This window comes from Lontra canadensis, unplaced genomic scaffold (genome assembly GCF_010015895.1).
Source record: "Lontra canadensis isolate GAN:19392208 unplaced genomic scaffold, GSC_riverotter_1.0 scaffold73, whole genome shotgun sequence".
NCBI classification, from domain to species: domain Eukaryota; kingdom Metazoa; phylum Chordata; class Mammalia; order Carnivora; family Mustelidae; genus Lontra; species Lontra canadensis.
Genome location: NW_022631067.1, coordinates 908244 through 926308, shown reverse-complemented (window position 1 = coordinate 926308; position 18065 = coordinate 908244). Strand labels below are relative to the sequence as shown.

Genomic DNA, 18065 nt, shown 5'->3' with positions numbered 1-18065 from the left:
GGGATGAGGGTGCTGTGTGTTTGATGTCAGCGACTTGCACCTGACCGTGCGGTCGGTTGTCCCCAGGTCCAGCAGCACAGCTGTCACAGTTGGTCGGGGCTCCAGTGGGGACGTGGCAGTGGGAGAGGAGAGTCAGCTGTCCTGTCCTCGGCCAGCGGTCTCGTCAGGGGGAGTGCACGGTGTCCCCGGTGCCCCCCTTCGTGGGACCCTCGCAGGGTCCGGTGACGGCACTGAGTGCGAGTGACGCTGCGGCCGGATCTGGGTGTGCATGAGCCCCTCTCCCGGGACTCCAAGCTCCTGCAGGGCAGGGTTGCCTGATGCCCTCCTCGCTGGGACAGCCGCAGCAGGTGCGCAGGGAGGTGGCCCAGCAGGAGGAGGGTTGGCATGGATCTCCGCTATGCTCGCCACGTCCCTGCCACCCGGCCCCCGAGTCCCCTGTGTGCTGTGAGGGGGACACCTGGACTCCAGAGAGGGACAGAACCAGACCTGGTGGCTGTCACCGCTCCTGGTCTAGCCTCCTATCCAGGCCTGTTCAGCAGGAGGCGGAGGAGCCAGGGGCCGGCGACGGTCGGCTGCTGGTGGTTAAACTAGCCTAGAGAGTCTCATTTATTTATTTATTCATTACTTTTATTTTTAAGGAAAATGTCTGTGTGTTTATTTTAGAGAGAGAGAGACTGTGCATGCGCGGGCGGGAAGGGCTGAGAGGGAGAGAGCGTCAAGCCGACTTCCGCTGAGCAGGGGAGCCCGATGCAGAGGACCGACCTCATGACCCTGAGATCACGACCTGAGCTTAAACCAAGGGTTGGGCGCTTACCCGGCACAGCCCCCGGGCGCCTGGAGAGCTTTCCAGTGATGGGCCTGCCGTCTGGGTTTGAGCTGTGCCCTTGGGGTGACATTAGCTGTGGGAAACCACATGGAGCTGCCACCATCTGTCCTATGCCTCTTTGCCTGGGAGCTTCGTGGGGGTGACAGGGCCCAGAGCCACTGGAGGACTATGGTCCTGGGGGCAGGTGTCCACCCCCAGGCCCCTGGCACCCGCCGTCCTCGGTTGCTCGGGGCTGGCCTGCCAGGAGGGGAGGGTGGCCGGGGCCCTGCTGGCGGAGGTGAGGATGGCCTCACGGGTCCTTCACCCAACGGGGGTGGAGGGCAAGATTTTGAGAACAAACTCATTAAAAGCAAACCTTGGACCGTCTTGCTTGGGTCTCAAGATGGGGGACCGAGTACCTGGTGACGCTTATGATCTCCCACTGCGGGGAGGGCTGAGGCCGGGCTGCGCCGAGCTCTCGGGGCCGGCGCGGGAACAAAGGGGCAGTCGCGCGCTGGGCGTCTTCCTTCCCGCCCGGAGGTTGAAGACCATCAGTCTGTTCGTGTTTGAGAGTCTCTGAGCTGAATTTGGAAGAAAGGTTTGGGGTTTGGTTTCGTGTTAAACAGGGAAATGTGCCGTGTTTGATGTCCAGGCCAGACTGAGGCGATCGGAAATCGTTAGATTCAGTCTGACTGTGGCCGCTGTCTGTGCCCTTCGCGGAGCATGGTTTGATTGTCCTGGAAAGGTGGCGCTGGACCGGGTCCCAGGGCTTTTCAGGGGACAGCCATTCACCAGCCCCTCGGTTCAGCGCCAGCTCCTCAAGCTGGTGCTGGGCGGAGACATCAAGAGAGCATCACCGGGACCCGAAGCGCGTGCCCAGAGAAGTGACGCGAGGCGCGCGCGGATAACAAGCGAGTTGGGACCCGCCGCGGTGGGGGTAAGACGGAGGCACAGGTGCATAGCGGGACAGGCCGGGCAAGCACTGAGCCGAGAGCGTGTTGGTAGGAAGGGGGAGGGGGAAACGGGGTCTCTTGTTGGGCAGGGCTGTGGCTCGGGTCGTGTCCACCACCTTAGGGAACCGGGCTGGTGTCCCGCCCAGCCTGGGGGCGGCTCCTTCCTCCTGTAAAGACAGGCCGGCCGTCAGGGCCAGGCGGTCAGGGAGAGCTGCTGGGCCTGAGCTGGGACGGCGAGGGGCTTTGTGGGAGGAAGGTGACCGGGGGGAGCTCGGCCCTGGGGCGGCCTCCTCCCCACAGGGCGCGGCTTGAGACCGGGACACAACTGCCCCGGAGCGTCTGGTGGAACAGAAGCACCGTGGCGGAAAGGTGATACTGTTTGGGGAGCTGCACGTAAGCCTTGTCCAAATCAGAGCATTTTCACCTTCATTCGTGAAGACGGGGCCTACCGGGTCCCGAGTCCACGGGGGGACGTCACGAGCACGGAACCATGGGGTTGGGAGCCGCCTGCCGGGGGCCATGCGCCCCACAGGTGACTTTGGTGCTTTCTGTCTCAAGTGTCCTTAACTGCTATCTCTTTAAATCTGGTTCCCAAAAACCGGACTTGAGTTTCTTTGGCTGGATTTTCGCAGGAGGGACTGTACCTTAGTGTTTGATCTGGGACTCGGGGCAGCATTCCTGTTCAGAGGGTTTCACGTGCCTTTAAGTAATCTGAGCCGTCTGCGGTCGCTCTGAAAGTCTGCCAGTTTGGTGAATTAGACTGTGACCTTGAAACCAGGGAATTGGGAATTTTATATCCTTGAAACAAGAGCCTTAATGTCAAGGGGGAAATCTAGGCCTTTGTGTTTCTTCAGCAGAAGTAAATAATATTTTTGTTTATGCAACCTTTGTTCTGGGTCAATATCATAAAAGAAGATTGCGCGTGCGAACACGGATGCGATAGAAATTCATTGGAGGAGAATGAATTTCCTTGTGAACGGACGCCTTCCCTCTCTGAGTGAACCCTGCGAAGGCTGCGTCCAGTTGTTCAGGCCTCGAGACGCGGCATGCGGTCCTTGGCCGGCTGAGCTCACTTCCCTCTGACAATCTGGGTCTCGCCCTACAGGCTCATGTTGGACTGCCTGAGATTTGTCCTGCGCAAGGGAACTGGACGCAGCCACCGTTCTTCCCGGAGACAGCGCGATGAGGCCGAGAAGGAAGAAGGTGACCCTCAGATCGACGTACCTGATGTCCTCAGGCTTGTCGGAGACCCGCCGGCAGGGTCACACTCACACGCAGGTAGGAGCGCTGGAAACCTTAGTTTGACTTGGAAGCTCAAAATCCTGCCAGTCACTCTTCCAGTCCTTGTAGGAGGTGAGTGTGTTTTGGGTCTGGGAGGACAGTGTCCCACGTGGTGTCCGCATGGTGTCTGCGTGGCTCCACATGGCGTCCCTCTGGCTTCCCCACAGCATTCTCAAGGAGTCCCCGTGACATCTGTATGGCGTCCCTCGGGCATCCGTGTGGTGTCCCCGTGGCATCCGCACGGAGTCCCTGTGGCTTGTCTGTGGCGTCCGCGTGGCGTCCGCGTGGCATCTCTGTGGCGTTCCCGTGGCGTCCGGCTGCAGCCGCAGCTGCTACCCGCCACACCCGGTGAGGAGCTGCCAGGATGCTCCTCACTTGGTCCGGAAGTTCTTCTGACGAGCGCTCAGCACGAGAGGACGACGTCCTTCCGGGCTGCGGTGAAGCGCGGTATGGCTGGACGGAGCCATCAGCTGTCTCGGCTTCGGTTCTCGGAACCACGGGAGTGCCGCTGAGCTTGGTGGGACGCAGCTGTCACGGCTCAGCAGGTCGGTGGCCGGCCCGGAGGACTGAGCAAGTGTGCCCCATGCTGGCTGAGAGCCCCACACTGACCCCGCCGTGGCTGCACGGGTTCCCCGAGACCCCACCAGCGTCTGTTCACTCTTGTAGGTTAGAAACTTGATTTTTGTAACTTTCCCTGTCGGTGACTGTTGGCGAGCTGGAGGCTGCCCTCTCCCCGCGAAGGGGCGCGTCCTGACTCATTGATCCGTGCGGTCCCCGGCTCTCTGGTGCTCTCCATGCTGGGAGCGGAGCAGTGGGACAGCCGCTTCCAGGGAAGGCAAGGGCAGGAGACGGCTGGGGACAGGGCTGGGGACAGCACTGCCCATCACCCAGGGGGCCTGTATGGGGAGGGCACTTGGAAAGGCGGCATGCTTCCTGCTTCGGTGAGAGCACGGTTCCGCGGAGCGGACCGCGGGGGCCACTGAGCTTTGCGGCTGGAAGGTCACCTAGTCTTTCTGCCCTCCACTGGGCCACTGTGTCTCAGGTTCTGGAGTGGGACACCGGGGCTGGACGCTGGGGCTGGACTCTGGTTGTCGCTCTGTGGCCAGGAGCATGGGCTAGTGGGAAGGATATCCGTGGCCTGGTGACAACAGCACCATGCCAGAGGCAGCAGTGGAACCCCAGGTGTCACCTCCCTGGGTGACAGAGTCAGAGCCGTGCCTGGCCAGCCTCCATTCTCACCGGCATCACGATTGATTCTACCTCTGTCCCCCAAGGTGCAGACCTCACCAGCCACTAGGTCCTGCTCTGTGGACGAGGCCCACTGGGGCCCCACTGCCCCTCCCCAGCGGACAGGAAGGTAGCCTGCATCCAGGCCCTCCCTGTTTTCCTTGCCCCTGTGGAGAAAGGAGGGAGCTGGTGGCTGAGGGAAGGGGGCAGGTGCGGGACAGACTCTGATTAGCTCGTTTTCCAGTGCTCATAGTGGGTCTGTAGCCCTCTGTCCTGTCTCGGCTTTCCTGTGTGCCCACCGGCAGCTGAGAGCCTACCCTGACCACCACAGCCGCATGGGGAGGGCCTCCGTCCATGGGGCGTTCTGCTGATGTCCTCCCCAGGAGACCTGCTGCTCGTGGCCTGGCCTGGGGGCCCGTGAGCATGGGCTGAGATGGCCCCATGGACAGTCAGTTGCCTCTTCTCTTGGTGGCGGGGAAGGCATCTCAGGTCAGTGTCAGGGTCTCCTTCCCAGGCTCAAGTCTCAGCTGGAGTCTGAAATGGACCCTGGCTTGTGTCCCCTGCCCCCCTTCCCTGTGGCCACAGTGTCCTTCTGGGAGCAGTCGTGGGAGATGCTTCTGCTTGGCACCTTTCTGTGGGCCCACACCACCCCTGGTGCCGGCCAGGGGCATCCGCTTGTCCCTGCATTCCAGCCCAGCTGCCTCTGCTGACGACCCCTGGTCCATGACCCCGCCTGGGCTGGCCTTTGTCACGTGTCCGGGGCACCGGGCCGACAGGGCCAGATGGGGGCACTGACGTACCCGGGGGGCAGTGACGCCTGAGCCCCCCACCCCGTCCGGTTCTGGGTGAGCAGCTGAGGCAGGCGGGACGGCGCTCCCGAGCACACAGGACACCGCAGAGGTCAGGGAGGACTACGGTGGGAGCCGGTCGCCTCACGGAACGGCCAGTGGGGGGAAACAAGCCGCCTGTCCCAGGTACCGTGCGGTCCGGAGGGCCGACACCTTGGGTGGTTACAGACCCGCAGACGCAGGCCCACCAGGGCACACGTGCGTCTCAGCGAGCAGAGCTCCCGAGCGCGGCCGGCTCTGCGCTCCTTGCCCCTGCCGCCCTGTGCCGGCGCCCGCCTCACCCCGCCCCCGGCCTCTCTCTGCAGCGGCCGCTGAGCGCCGGCACAGGGACACGCGAGGCGTGGCCGGCTGCCGGCTTCGGAGGCCCTCTGTCGTCCGAGAGCTCACGTGGGAGAGCGTGGGTGGCAGTGCCCAGTCCCCGCGCAGACGCCACGTCTGGGAGGCCCGCTTGCTACTGCTGACGGGCCTCCCTGGCTTTGGACGCCGCAGGCCCACGTGTGCTCTTCCAACAGTGTGTCCGCTCTGACGGGTCAGCCAAGTCTTCCACGACGTCCACGGACCTCTGAGCTCGGCGCTGCTACAGGTCCTGGGCAGAGTTTTGAGGCTAAGAGACAACGCGGTTCCTGACGTGCGGTTAGTGCCAACGGTTACTGTCGGCCGCGTGAGGCTGGGTTGTGAAGTTGGCGTTGTGTCGTCGAAACCCTCCGGATATCGGTGCTTTCCAGTGGCGGGACCTAATCCCTGCGTGCGCGGAGGACGTGAGACGGGGCGGCAGGCGTTGGCGTCCCCGTGGCAGGCCTGGGCATCTCTGTGACAGGCGTGGGCATCCTCATGGCAGATATGGTGTCCCTGTGGCAGGCGGCGGTGCAGCTGCAGAAAGGGCTGCACCAGCCCGATGTGACCCTCACAGCTTTGCATGGAAAATGAGCTCAGGCTGAAAATGCAGTTTGGGGAGAGTGAAAATGACCCCAGGAAGCCGATGCTGGGAAGGAAGTTGCTGTGGGTCGATCCCACAATTTCTAGCGTGGCGCGTGGCCACAGCTCCGTGGAGAGCAGGTGAGCGGCCCTGAGTGAACGCGGGTTGAGCGTTGCACAGTCACACAGATGTGTGGTTTGTCTCCCAAAGCTTGTGCTGTTTTTTTTGGGGGGGAGGGTTGCTGCCCTTCCCGGTGTGGCCCCCCTGCTGGAGGGCACGTGGTGTGTGGAGCGAGCGGCCCTGGAAGAGGCTGGGGGCCACGTCCCTTGGGGGTTTCGCGTCCCAGGTACGATGTTCCCGGGAGAAAATGGGGTGTTTGTGGAAACAGAACTTGGCTGTTGCTCTAAACGACACGGCTCTTGCTGATACCCCCCCTCCTGTCCGTGGGTCTTTGCCCGTGAGCGCACGTCACTGAGGAAGCTGGCAGGAGTCCCACGTCTGCAGACACGTGTTCGCTGCCCACGGACCCACAGACGTCTGGGGCAGCTTCGTCGTCGCTGTGGGAAGCACACCTGGGGCCCTCAGGCAGCCCCCTGGGGCCGGGCGAGAGCAGCCCCTGGGGCCGGCAGTGCCTGGGAGCCTCGTGGCTGTCTGCTCTCCCAGGCCCTCCCAGATGGGCTCTCCGGAGGGGCACTGATTGGCGCCGGTTACAACCGGCGGGACAGGTCACAGGACCTGGAGGAAGGCCTCTGAGGGTCCGGAGAAGCCCCTCGCAGGGACAGAGAGACCCAGGCGGCCGCTCATCTCCATGGCCCCACCCCACACCCCTCCCCGCCACAGCCCGCCAGCAGCGGGACCGATTTTGTATTTTCTGTGTAATTATGAGCTTTATGATGTGTGCTCTGCCATTAGGGTGATCCCAGGGCCACATGCCCCTGACGGTCATATTTACACCCACAAGTGTTTGGGAGAAGTGAAATCGTGGTGTCAGGAGCCTGGGGCTGCCGTCCTGTTGTTCCCATGACGCTGTCGCCTGCGCGCCGCTGAACCTCACAGCGTCACTAACCTGTGTCGTCCCAGAAGCCAGAACCGGACCCGGCCCCCGGGGGCGCTTCCTAAAGACGGCCTGAGAGGGCCGCCCTGCAGCACGGCCGTGATGTGGCCTGTCCGTCTTCTGGGATGCCAGCGGCCGTCAGGAGCCATGCTTGGGTTTACCGACTAACTCTGCACAGTTGCAGGGTCCTCTTCCCCTGGAGAACTCCCTGCTTCCCGGCCCGAGCTCACCTACTGGACAGAAGCGTCCTTGTTGCCGGGAGGCACGGTTCGTGGGACAGGAGGCTCACGGGCCGGTTCTCCCCAGCGCATCCACCGGTTTCTAGGATAGTGAGTTTGCCGTTAGCATTTTCCCAAGGGTTTTTAAAATATCACTTTAAATTCTTACAAAATGTAAATGAATATGTTTAAAAGATCTCATTGGCTTTGCTCGAGGGATCCGGGACGGGACAGCATCCGGCCCAGCAGGTGGGAAGGGGCTCCGAGCAGGGGACAAGGTGAGAGGCTCCTTCCTCGCAGGAGGGGAGGGCGAGGAACTCTCTGTGGAAGGAGATCGGGTGGTGATCGCGGGGTCACTGCTCAGGGGTCCATCGGCAGGTCACCCAAGGTCACCCAACTGACCGGCGCTGGTCGCCCCGTTTCTGGGGGACTCGAAGCTGTAATTAAGTCTCAGTTTGGCGACGGGGCCTTAGTGCCTGCGTCCGTGTTGGTCCCGCTGTCTTATATTTAACAGAAGTGAAAGTCCGATTATACGTTTTAATCCAGCCCAGCTGTCTGTGTGGGTCGGACCGTCCTGTCTGGGGCCTTGGGAGTCTCACGGTATCAGCCTTCGGGTCCCCCGGGCCTTCTGCCTCATCCTAGGCATGTCCAGAGAGCAACCCGGGCGAGTGCCCGGCGGGTGGACGGGCCTGGGACGTACGCGCATTTCAACCTCCGATGGCTCCCGTGCGTGTCAGTTGGTACCGCCGAGTTCCCCTTGGCACACGAGCTAACGCGCAGCCTGCTCGCGGGAACCCAGGCGGGTCTCAGCGACGCAGAGGGAGGGACACGCACGGGACCTGCCGTGGACCCTCAAGGAGGGGAGTGGCTAGGACGCGCGGAGCGGTCGGAGCCGAGGGCCAGCAGGAGGGTGGGCTCGCCCGTGTGGCGGCACCCGGCATGCACGCGGGTCACAGCCCGTCTGCGGCTTGTGGGGAGGGCAGCTCTGCCCCCGCAGCCAGCCTGGAGGGAGACGCGCTGAGTTCCTTCTCATGCTGTCCACCGTGAGGATCCCCAGGGCCGGTCTGTCCTCCTGCTCCCGGCCGGTGGTTCCCAGGGACGGCAGTGCATGGCTCCCCCGTATTCCCCTCACGCGGGCCTGGTGGTGTCAACGGCGGCAGCCACCCTGCCGGGGACGTGGGGTTGCAGCGATGGCAGGAAGCTGGGCTTTAGATGTTCAGCCGTCGGGTCCGGGACTATCCCGCCGGCGAGAGACAGTCCCTCACCCTGTCCTGAAGTCTCCAAATCCTCTGTGTGTGGCTGTGTCAGCAAGCAGAGAAGTAAATTCCTTTGTTTTATTTTTCAATGATTGTCATTTTATTTAAGATTTACTTATGTATTTATTTGAGAGCAGGAAGAAGAAGGAGAGCACGAGCAGGGGGAGGGGCAGAGAGGGAAGCAGGCTCCCCGCTGAGCAGGGAGCCCGATGTGGGGCTCAATCCCAGGACCCCGAGATCAGGACCTGAGCCGAGGGCAGAGGCTTCACCGACGGAGCCCCCCAGGCGCCCCGATGATACCCTGTTTAATTTCCATTTTACTTTGGGGCCCCTGGGTGGTCCAGTCAGTTAAGCGGCCGACTCTTTTGATTTTGGCTCAGGTGAGACCTCAGGGTTGTGAGATCAGACCCCTTGCTTGGCTCTGTGCTCAGCGTGGAGCCTGCCCGGGATTCTCAGTCTCCCTGTGCCCCCCACCCCCATCCCTGTGTACACGCTTGCTCTCTCCAAAATAAATAATGGAAATTTTTTCTAATTTCCATTTTACCTGCTAGCTACGTTGGACAATGGCATGTTTCTGCACCCAATGCCGCTCACCCAGAGGCGTCTGGTCTCTGTCTCTTGTCCTCCTCTGGTTCCCCCTCCTCCTGGACTGACTTTTCTCCTTTTCAGGTTTTGACGTTCCTTCTGTCATGTGAGTTTTTGATGTATAAGCACAGAGTCTTATATCTGCTCTGTTTTCCATAAGCGGCCAATTCTACACACACTTCCCTTACTGAGCTTTATTCTAACCCAGTAAATTTTGGACGGTGACACCCGCCCTCGGGGTCTGTTCCCCTCACATCCATCCTCCTTGGCACCTATGCCCCGGGGTTAGCTAGTGCTCTCTCTTCCTCTAATGCTGAGGTTGTCCCCAGGACACCAGCCAGTGTGGGACGGCAGATCTTGGCCTTGCCCCGAGGGAGAGTGGCCACGGGTCCCAATGGGCACAGCCCTGCCAGGGCCCCTAATGCTGTGGTTGTTGGGCTCCTCACTTCCTGGAAGGGCAAAGTGTGTCTGCGTGTCTGCGTGTGTCTCTGCACATGTGTGTCTCTGTGAAGGGCTCTGTGTGTGTTGGGTGAGTGTGTGTGGGGTGAGCGTGTGTCTCTGCGTGTGTCTCCGTGTGTGGCTTTCAGATGTTGAGTTATAGTTTAAAAGTCCTTCGTATTCCAAGGTTTTAAAGGAATTCACCATTCAGACCCCGGCCCCGGGACTTTTATTTACATGTAAACCTTTAACTGGTTTAAATTTATTTTGTTGTGTGGTCTCAAATATGGATCCAACTTTGTGTTTCTAATCTGGTGGTCCCGGTGCCATCTATTAAGATCTCTATCTTCACTCCACAGATTGGAGACACCACCTTGAAAATATATTAAAATTATTTAATATATTATTATTAAATGTCCACATGCATTTGGGTCAACTTCCAGAATTTCTGTTCTGCATCATTGGTCTGTTTGTCTTTCAATTTCTGGTCCCACTGAGCTTTAGACATTGGGGGTCTGGGGCACATTTTAACATTTTACCTGATTCATCTCACTTCATTGCCCCTCCATGCTCAGGTTTACCTGACCATTCTTGCTAGCTTTTATTTTCCATATAAAATCCAAAATTCATTCTAATTACATAATTATACAAACAAATCAACAAATAATTATGGTTTTATTTCTTGAGTGTTTCATACTTCTGACTTCTTTTCCTTGTCTAATTGCATTGTCCAGTATCTCTAGGGCACTGTGGAATAGTGGGTGTCCTTGCCTAGTTTAGTGTCGGGGAACATGCCTCCTGCAGTCTTCTTGTCCAGAATTACACTGGCTGAAATAGAGACACTTCAGTGTGTGGATGTGTGTTGTATCAGAATACCCACCCGTCTTCTTCTTTGAGTAATTTAAATCAAGAACAAATGAAAATAATTTTATCAAGTGCTGTTTGGCATCTGGAGATGATCATGACTTGTTATTTAGGAACGACATCAGAAGGAGGTATGTTTGGGGCGCCCGGGCGGCTCCGTGGGTTAAGCCTCTGCCTTCGGCTCAGATCATGGTCTCAGGGTCCTGGGATCGAGCCCCACGTCGGGCTCTCTGCTCGGCGGGGAGCCTGCTTCCCTCTCTCTCTGCCTGCCTCTCTGCCTACTTGTGTGTGTCTCTCTCTGTCAAATAAATAAATTAAAAATTTGTTTAAAAAGAAGGAGGTATGTTTATACATTTTCCACACTTAATCCTCTGCAACCTTTTCTCTGCATTCCTGGCATAAAGCCCAATCAGTCACGTTATCACTCTTCTTCTTCTTCTCCTTCTTCTTCTTCTCCTTCTTCTTCTTCTTCTTCTTCTTCTCCTTCTTCTTCTTCTTCTTCTTCTTCTTCTTCTTCTTCTTCTTCTTCTTCTTCTTCTTAATCTTTTTTTAAAAAGATTTTTCTTAATTATTTGAGAGAGAGGGAGAGAGAGCCAGAGGAAAGCACAAGTAGGGGGAGGAGCAGAGAGAGAGGGAGAAGCAAACTCCCCACCAAGTGAGGAGCCCTACGTGGGGCTCGATCCCAGGACCCTGAGATCTTGACCTGAACTAAAGGCAGAGGCTTCACCGACGGAGCCGCCCAGGCGCCCCACGATATCCCTCTTGTAATAGGATGTGGGGTTTATCTAATTACCATTTTTTTCTTCTCTGCGGCTTGATGTTTGAATTAATACGTTCAGGAAATCTTTCCCATCACCTCCACCAAGGTCAAACTCACACAACCTCTCCTGTTCCCCATCTCCTGCCTTTTACGGAAGGAGCCAGGCATGCACACCTCATCTGCCCAGAGAACTTGCCACTTTCCTGCTGATGAGGGAATGATTTGAGCATTTGTCTCTTCTCCTGTTTGAGTGCCAACCTCTCAAGGCTGAATGTGTCTCGTAATCTACACAGTCACAAATTAAGGAGACATGCTGCATCGAGGAATGCATCTAAAACGCATGTTAGGGATGAGAAAAATACTTAAGACAGGAGCCCCCTCTGTCCTAAAACTTCAGTCCAGGGTGGGAAGCCGGCAGCTCTCCAGAGGCCGAGGAAGTATCTTCTCTGGGATGACAGGGGCGTGATTTGAACATCACTTTCAGAACCAGCTCCGCGGAAGTTTAGGGTTTGGGACTCCAGGACGTCAGGGAGAGAACAAGACACAATGTCTGTCCACTGTAAAGGGGCTCCCAGCCTCGGCAGGCTGAGGGCACACGAGACCCTCATCCTTGCTGGGCTGCATATGGAGAGCACATCCACTGTCCGTGGGACGGGGGGCCGAGCCCTGGAAAAGGCCAGTTTGACAAACTCAAGTCTGGGGCACTTGCGTCATGGGGAACCTCTCCTGTCAGCTGAGTAGGGAGACCCAAATGAGGAGAGACAGTGGCGCCTGTCACTCACCAGCTGTGTTTCTTCTGGTCTGTTCTCTTGAGAGACGCTACAAACACGCTGTGACGACTGGGGGTGTGTTCTGGATGGTAACACGGTATTTTAATTCACTTAGCAGAAGTGGCCTCGAGAATCTTCTAGGTAAGAGATCTACCTGAAGCACTGGCCAAGATCCTCCTGGGGAAACCCGACCTCCTGTGGGGACCCGTCCTTCCAAGGAAGGAGCAGAGCCCCTCCAGTCACCCGAGTTCTCAGTCCTGGCACCACTGCCCAACCCCTGGGCTCCGGTCAGGCACCCCTCCCCCTTGGGCCCTTCCCAGGTGCACCCCCTCCCTAGCTGAGTCTCCTGCCCCGTGCTCCCCGACCTGGCACGCACCCCTGCCCTCGGATGCGTGCTGAATGGAAGGGCATCAGGTCTGTGGCTTCCGCTGCTTGATCTCAGGCCCGGGCCGTGCTCCCATCTTCTCTCCGTGTGTGCAGACGGTTCGGTTAATCCAGACTCACCTGAAAGGTACAAAATTGCACATTACAAGTTTGCGTCTGTGGCGTTTCTCCAGCTGTGTGCTCTAGAAGACGAGAGTTGGCCGTCTTCATATGGAAATGACATTTTCATACCAGAAATGTTAGGCATCACCGTTTTGTGTTTGAAACAACACTTGGGGGCCGCGGCCGGCTTGCCCACTCCTGCTCTTGGTGTTGTGAGTCTGAACTCGGGTGTGGCGTTTTCTTACAAATACAAACCTGAAAACGTGCTTTGAAACACACAGACGGCGCGCCAACTGTGCAAAGTCGGGCTGCCGTCGCTCCTGCCCGTGTGCTGGTTTTCTGCAGCGAGACAGCTTCTTCTGTGACCCTCTGGTCCCTGTGTCCCTCCGGTTCACCGGCGCGTCTGTGACCCTGGAAGCGACGTCTGCTTGCACTAAGTGGACCATGAGGTGCATTTGAGGGCACGTGTGTGTGTCACACGCCCCGCAGGAAGGCTTCTGCGTCAAGCGGCTGCTGTGGGCCCGCGAGTGGACAAGGGTCCGCACACCCCCTTTTCCTCACAGTTCCCGGCTCAGCAAGTGGCGGTGGGAGGTCGGCACCTGTGCACACAGACCATCGAGGTGCTAAGCAGCCTCCGCTGGGGCCGACCCTCAGAAAGCCAGCGTCAGGAGCCGCTCGCCCACGCCCCGACGCAGGCGCGCCCCAGAGGCTGTCCTGCCTCTGGTCTCCGGGCCTCTCTCTGCTTTCCCCTGAGGTCCGTCCGTCTGGGAGGGGCACAGTCTTTCCACGTCACTTTCCTTGCCGCAGTCTGAGTTCTGTTAGTTAATTCTGCTTCTCCCGTCGGTGGCGGTGGGACTGCTGTGAGCCGAGGGTCTGTTCAGGGGTCCTCGGTGTCCTTTCCTTGCACCACGGCCACCGCAGGGCTGTGTGCTCAAGGGCCGACCGAGTCCCTCAGGCGGTGTGGTCAGGGGTCCGGGCCTGCCGGAGCAATGCCCCCACAGGCCAGGAAATGGAACAGAGCAAGGACCGGGAGCCGGCCACGCCACTGCCGCCCCCTCTGCGGGGCGTTATAGCAAAATCCCTCCAAGAGAACAGCGGACTTTAAACTCGGTTCCCGGCTAACTCTTCAGATTCCCTGATGAAGCCCATGAGGTCTGCTCGGACCATCAGCACCGTCTCGGCACCCGTGATCGGGGGGTGAGGACACCCGTGTCACGCGTGGGCGTGGGAGCCGAGAGCCTGGTGCCATCCTGCGCCCGATCCTCTGGCTGGCAGCCATCGCCTGGGGTCCTGCGGCTGTGGGCCCGTCCTCTGCTCGAGTGAGCCCTGTTTCCTGGCTCCTTCCTCCCCCGTCAGGGCAGAGCAGCCGGCACTGCGGTGGGAATGGTTAGGAGGAAGACAGTGGGCGTGTCTTGCACAACTAGGCGGGCGCTCACCACATGACCCTGCCATCGTGCTCCTGGCTGTTTCCCCCAAAGAGCCCCAAGTTTGCATCCACACAAACCCCTGCGCCTGCCCGTTTCCGGCAGCAGGACGTGGAGTCGCCCCGAAACCTGCGGGCCGTGCCTGCTGCGCCTTGGTGGGCGCTGAAGCCTCCGTGTGTGGCGCAACGGCAGGCCCGTGACTGAGCGGGGGCCTCGTGCACACTGGAGAGGCCCGGGGTCCCGGGAGGAGGTGCGGGCGAGGCAGGAGAGCGGACGTCCACGCAGGCTCCGAGCTCGCTCGTTCCACGGTCGACCGGGTGGCGCTCGCTTGTGCGTCGTCGGTGTTTAAAGGCCTCTTCGCCGTGTGGCTTGGCGGAGGCGTGAGTAGGATGTCCTGCTCGGACCTGCAGACGCATGGCCCTCCGGGTGTGTGGACGTCCGCCGTGGAGGCTGGCGTGTGGCCCGAGGACGGGGCCCGGCGCGGCAGGGCCGGTGCCGGGGCTGAGCCGCGGACGGTGCGAGTCTGCGCTCGCAAGTCGGCTCTTCCGTCCTGCGCCAAGCGCGGTTTCTGGGCTCAGCTCAGCTGTTACCGTTCCTGACACGCGGGCGCCCCACGGGGACCGCTCCAGGGTCCCTCCTTCCCCCGCAGCCTGGCGGGCAAGGCCGTCCCTGCCCCTCCCCGGCTCACCGGCAGGTGGTGCCAGCGCACGCCTTCCGTGTGGGGGATCCCGTGTGGGGGATCCCGTGTGGGGGATCCCGTGTGGGGGATCCCGTGTGGGGGATCCCGTGTGGGGGATCCCGCGTGGGGTTAGAGCGGTGAGGCCGTTCAGAGGCAGATGTGCGGGAGACGGGGTCGGTCTGGGCAGGCGTCAGGGACTGTGGGGGTGCAGCCCGGCGAGGAGTGCAGGCTCGCTGGGGAGCCCAGGGCTCGCGGCTTCAGCTCAGGGATTCCTGCAGGCGACACCCGCCTGCCGGCCCCCCATCCCGTGGCGGGGACGCCTCGGGGAGCACACCCTCGTCCCGTACACCTGGGCCGGCTTCTGGACGCGCAGAGAAAGCAGAGGAAGGGGTCTGTGTGACAGCTCAGTGTCGCCCAGAAGAGGCCGTGTGTGTGTGAGTGTGCGTGTGACTTTGTGCGACTGTGAGTGTGTGTGCGTGTCCGTGAGTGGGGAGACTACCTTGTCTGCCCTTCATTTTTTACTAACAGCTTCATTTCAGCATATTTCACAGACCATAGGCTTTCACCCCCTTTATTTTTTTTTTAATTTAATTCTGGGGCACCTGGGTACCTCAGTCATTAAGCATCTGCTTTTGGTTCAGGTCATGGTCTCAAGGTCCTGGGATCGAGGCCCGCATCGGGCTCCCTGCTCAGCGAGGAGCTTGCTTCTCCCTCTCCTGTTCCCCCTGCTTGTGTTCCCTCTCTCGCCGTGTCTCTCTCTATCAAATAAATAAATAAAATCTTCTTTAAAATTTTTTTAAAATTGTATTTTATTTAATTTAAATTCAATCAATTAACATACAGTGTATTACTAGTTTCAGAGGTAGAGGTCAGTGACTTATCAGTCTTACATAACACCCAGCACTCATTGCATCACACGCCCCACCTTACTGCCCGTCCCCCAGTCACCCCCTCCCCCATTCCCTCCCCTCCAGCAGCCCTAAGTTTGTTCCCTAGAGTTAAGAGTCTCCTATGGTCTATCTCCCTCTCTGGTTTCGTCTTGTTTTATGTTTTCTTCTCTTCCCCTGTGATCCTCTGTCTTGTTTCTCCACTTCTTCATATCAGGGAGATCATATGATAATTGTCTTTCTCTGATGGACTTATTTCGCTCAGCATCATACCCTCTAGTTCCATCCACATCACTGCAAATGGCAAGATTTCATTTCTTTTGATGGCTGCATAGTATTCCATTGTATATATGAACCACATCTTCTTTATCCATTCATCTGTTGATGGACATCTAGGTTCTCTCCATAGTTTGGCTACTGTGGACATTGCTGCTATGAACATTCGGGTGCACGTGCCCCTTCGGATCACTGCATTTGTTATCTTTAGGGTAAAAACCCAATAGTGTGATTGCTGGGTTGTAGGGTATTCTCACCCCCTTTAAAATGTCCAGCGAGTGGTTGTCAGGCTGTTGGCAGAGTTGGCTGTGGTCCCACGAATGTGGGGACGCCCCCCCAACCCAGAAGAAGCCACCCCAGGAGCAGTTCTCCCCTGTCCGCTGCCCCACACCACAGCTCTACTCTTGGACATGTTCACACCGGCTCTGGGCGTGTGTGGAAATGCTCCCACACAGTGTGTGAGGCCTGTGTGTCTGGCTTCTCCCAGGAGCGTGGTGTCTTCACGGATGGTCCTGGTGCGGCCTGTATCCGGGGCTCTGTCCCTTCCCGTGGCCAAACCCCACCCTGCCGCGGGGACCAATGGCGTCTCACCTGATCGTCGGCTCTGGGTGTTGGGTTGTTCCCACGTGGGGCCATTGGGAATCCCGCCGCCACGAACGCTCACGCACGGGTTTCCGTGTGGACGTGTCCTCACTGCTCGTGGGTGCGCGCCCAGGCAGGAGGTGCTGGGAGACCGGGGACTCTGGCTTCACGGTCGGGAGCCTGCCACACTGTTGTCCGCACGGCACGGTACCTGCCCTTCCCATTGTCTCCACATCCCGCCCAACACCTGCTTCTGTCCGTCTTTCCTCTTTTCTTTTCCTTCACTGTCCTGGTGGGTGTGACGTGGCGTCTGGCTGTGGTTTGGGTTTGCGTCTCCCAGACGGCAGAGGATGCCGAGAACCTCCGTGTGTTTGTTCGCCGTCTCACCCCTTCTTCATAGAAACGCCTGCTCAGCTCTCCTGCCCGGCTGGCAGTCGGGGCGTTTGTCTTTCCAGTGTGAGCTGCAGGAGTGCCCCGCATGTCGTGGGTCCAGGTCCCTGGACCCCTTCTGTGCCCCTCGGCTTTCAGCCCCGGGGCCCGTCCCTCAGCACGATGGGCCCTGGGTGGAGGGTGGGTTTCTGTGTGGATGGCCTGTGCCGGAGGGGTGTTGGCTGCGTCCCTGGTTCTGCCCAGCAGAAGCTGGGGGCACCCCTGCTTGTGACAGCCCAGACTGTCCCCTAGGGGTCAGAGTTAGCCTGGGTGAGAGGCTGTGGCTGTCGTCCCCCTCCGCTGGGCACGTGTTCCCCACACACTGAGCAGGTGCCGGCCCGGGTCTGTGTAAACCTGCGCTCAGGTGTGCAGAGCCCCATGCAGGCTTGCTTGGGAGACCTATCCGTGGAGAATGTGAGGGGTGGACAGTGCCTTTGTGGGGCAAGCATGAGCACCGGAGGGCGGGTCTTCTGCTTCTCGAGGCTGCAGTCCACAGCAGAGCCCCAGGGAGCGGGAGGGCATGCCAGTCAGGCATGGAGGGGCAGGAGGGCACACGAGGCAGCCATCAGGTGGGATCAGGGGAAGGGGATTGGAGAGCAAGTGGGTCGGGGCGGAGCGTCCTCACCAGCCCAGAGTGCCAGACAGGTTCCGGGAAGGGCCTAGCTGTGAGAGCCCGAGTGCACCTTCTCCAAGTTTCCACGGGCCTCTGAGGGGCGTCCTGGTGGGATGCCACGGGGTGGGGGGTGAGGGGATCGAGGGGAGCCAGCCTTCCCCAGCAGGGCCTGGGAGACCCTTGGGCCATGCCAGCTACTGAGCACCAGCTCTGGGCACAGAGCCCTCAGGAGTGGCATGGACACCCTTCCCCCTCCCTCTGCGTGGAGAGGAGCGGGGAGCTGGGGACTAATCCAAGAGGACGGGGTTATCCACGAACGTGGTGACCTTGCAGCCTCGAGCTGCGTCTGCCTGGGCAGATCTGGTTCTTTCCCCAGCTCTGGCGCAGGAGGTGGGGCCCGAGAGTGGACGCAGGGAGGAGCCCCACACAGTTCGTGTGCGTACAGATCAGAGCAGGAAGACCACGGCGGGACGGAGGAGCCTCGTCTCACACTGACCCGCTTCCTTCCATGGAAACATGCCCCTCTGAGTGGTGGGGCGCCGCCTGTTTCCCATGATGCCTGGGCCCGGCGTTCTGCCCCAGCCATGGCTCCTGCTGCCTCCGAAGGCTCTGGGGAGCACCCCCCGACACCTCAGCGCGTCCGTGTGCCCCCGGGGAACAGTGTGAGAGGCTGAGACCCATCTGCTTCACGCTGGCCCCAGGGCACAGGCCCGA

General features: G+C 59.5%; 1 protein-coding gene across 2 annotated transcripts in view; it reads left to right on the top strand.

The window, feature by feature from the left end:
• The first annotated feature begins 2940 nt into the window (after window positions 1-2940).
• MCF2L (MCF.2 cell line derived transforming sequence like) overlaps window positions 2941-18065 on the top strand; it is a 121362-nt gene continuing 106237 nt past the window's right edge. For both annotated transcript variants that reach the window (XM_032881018.1, XM_032881015.1), the window contains exon 1: window positions 2941-3036. The gene's annotated coding sequence lies outside the window, so the exon portion shown is untranslated. The remainder of the gene's footprint in view (window positions 3037-18065) is intronic.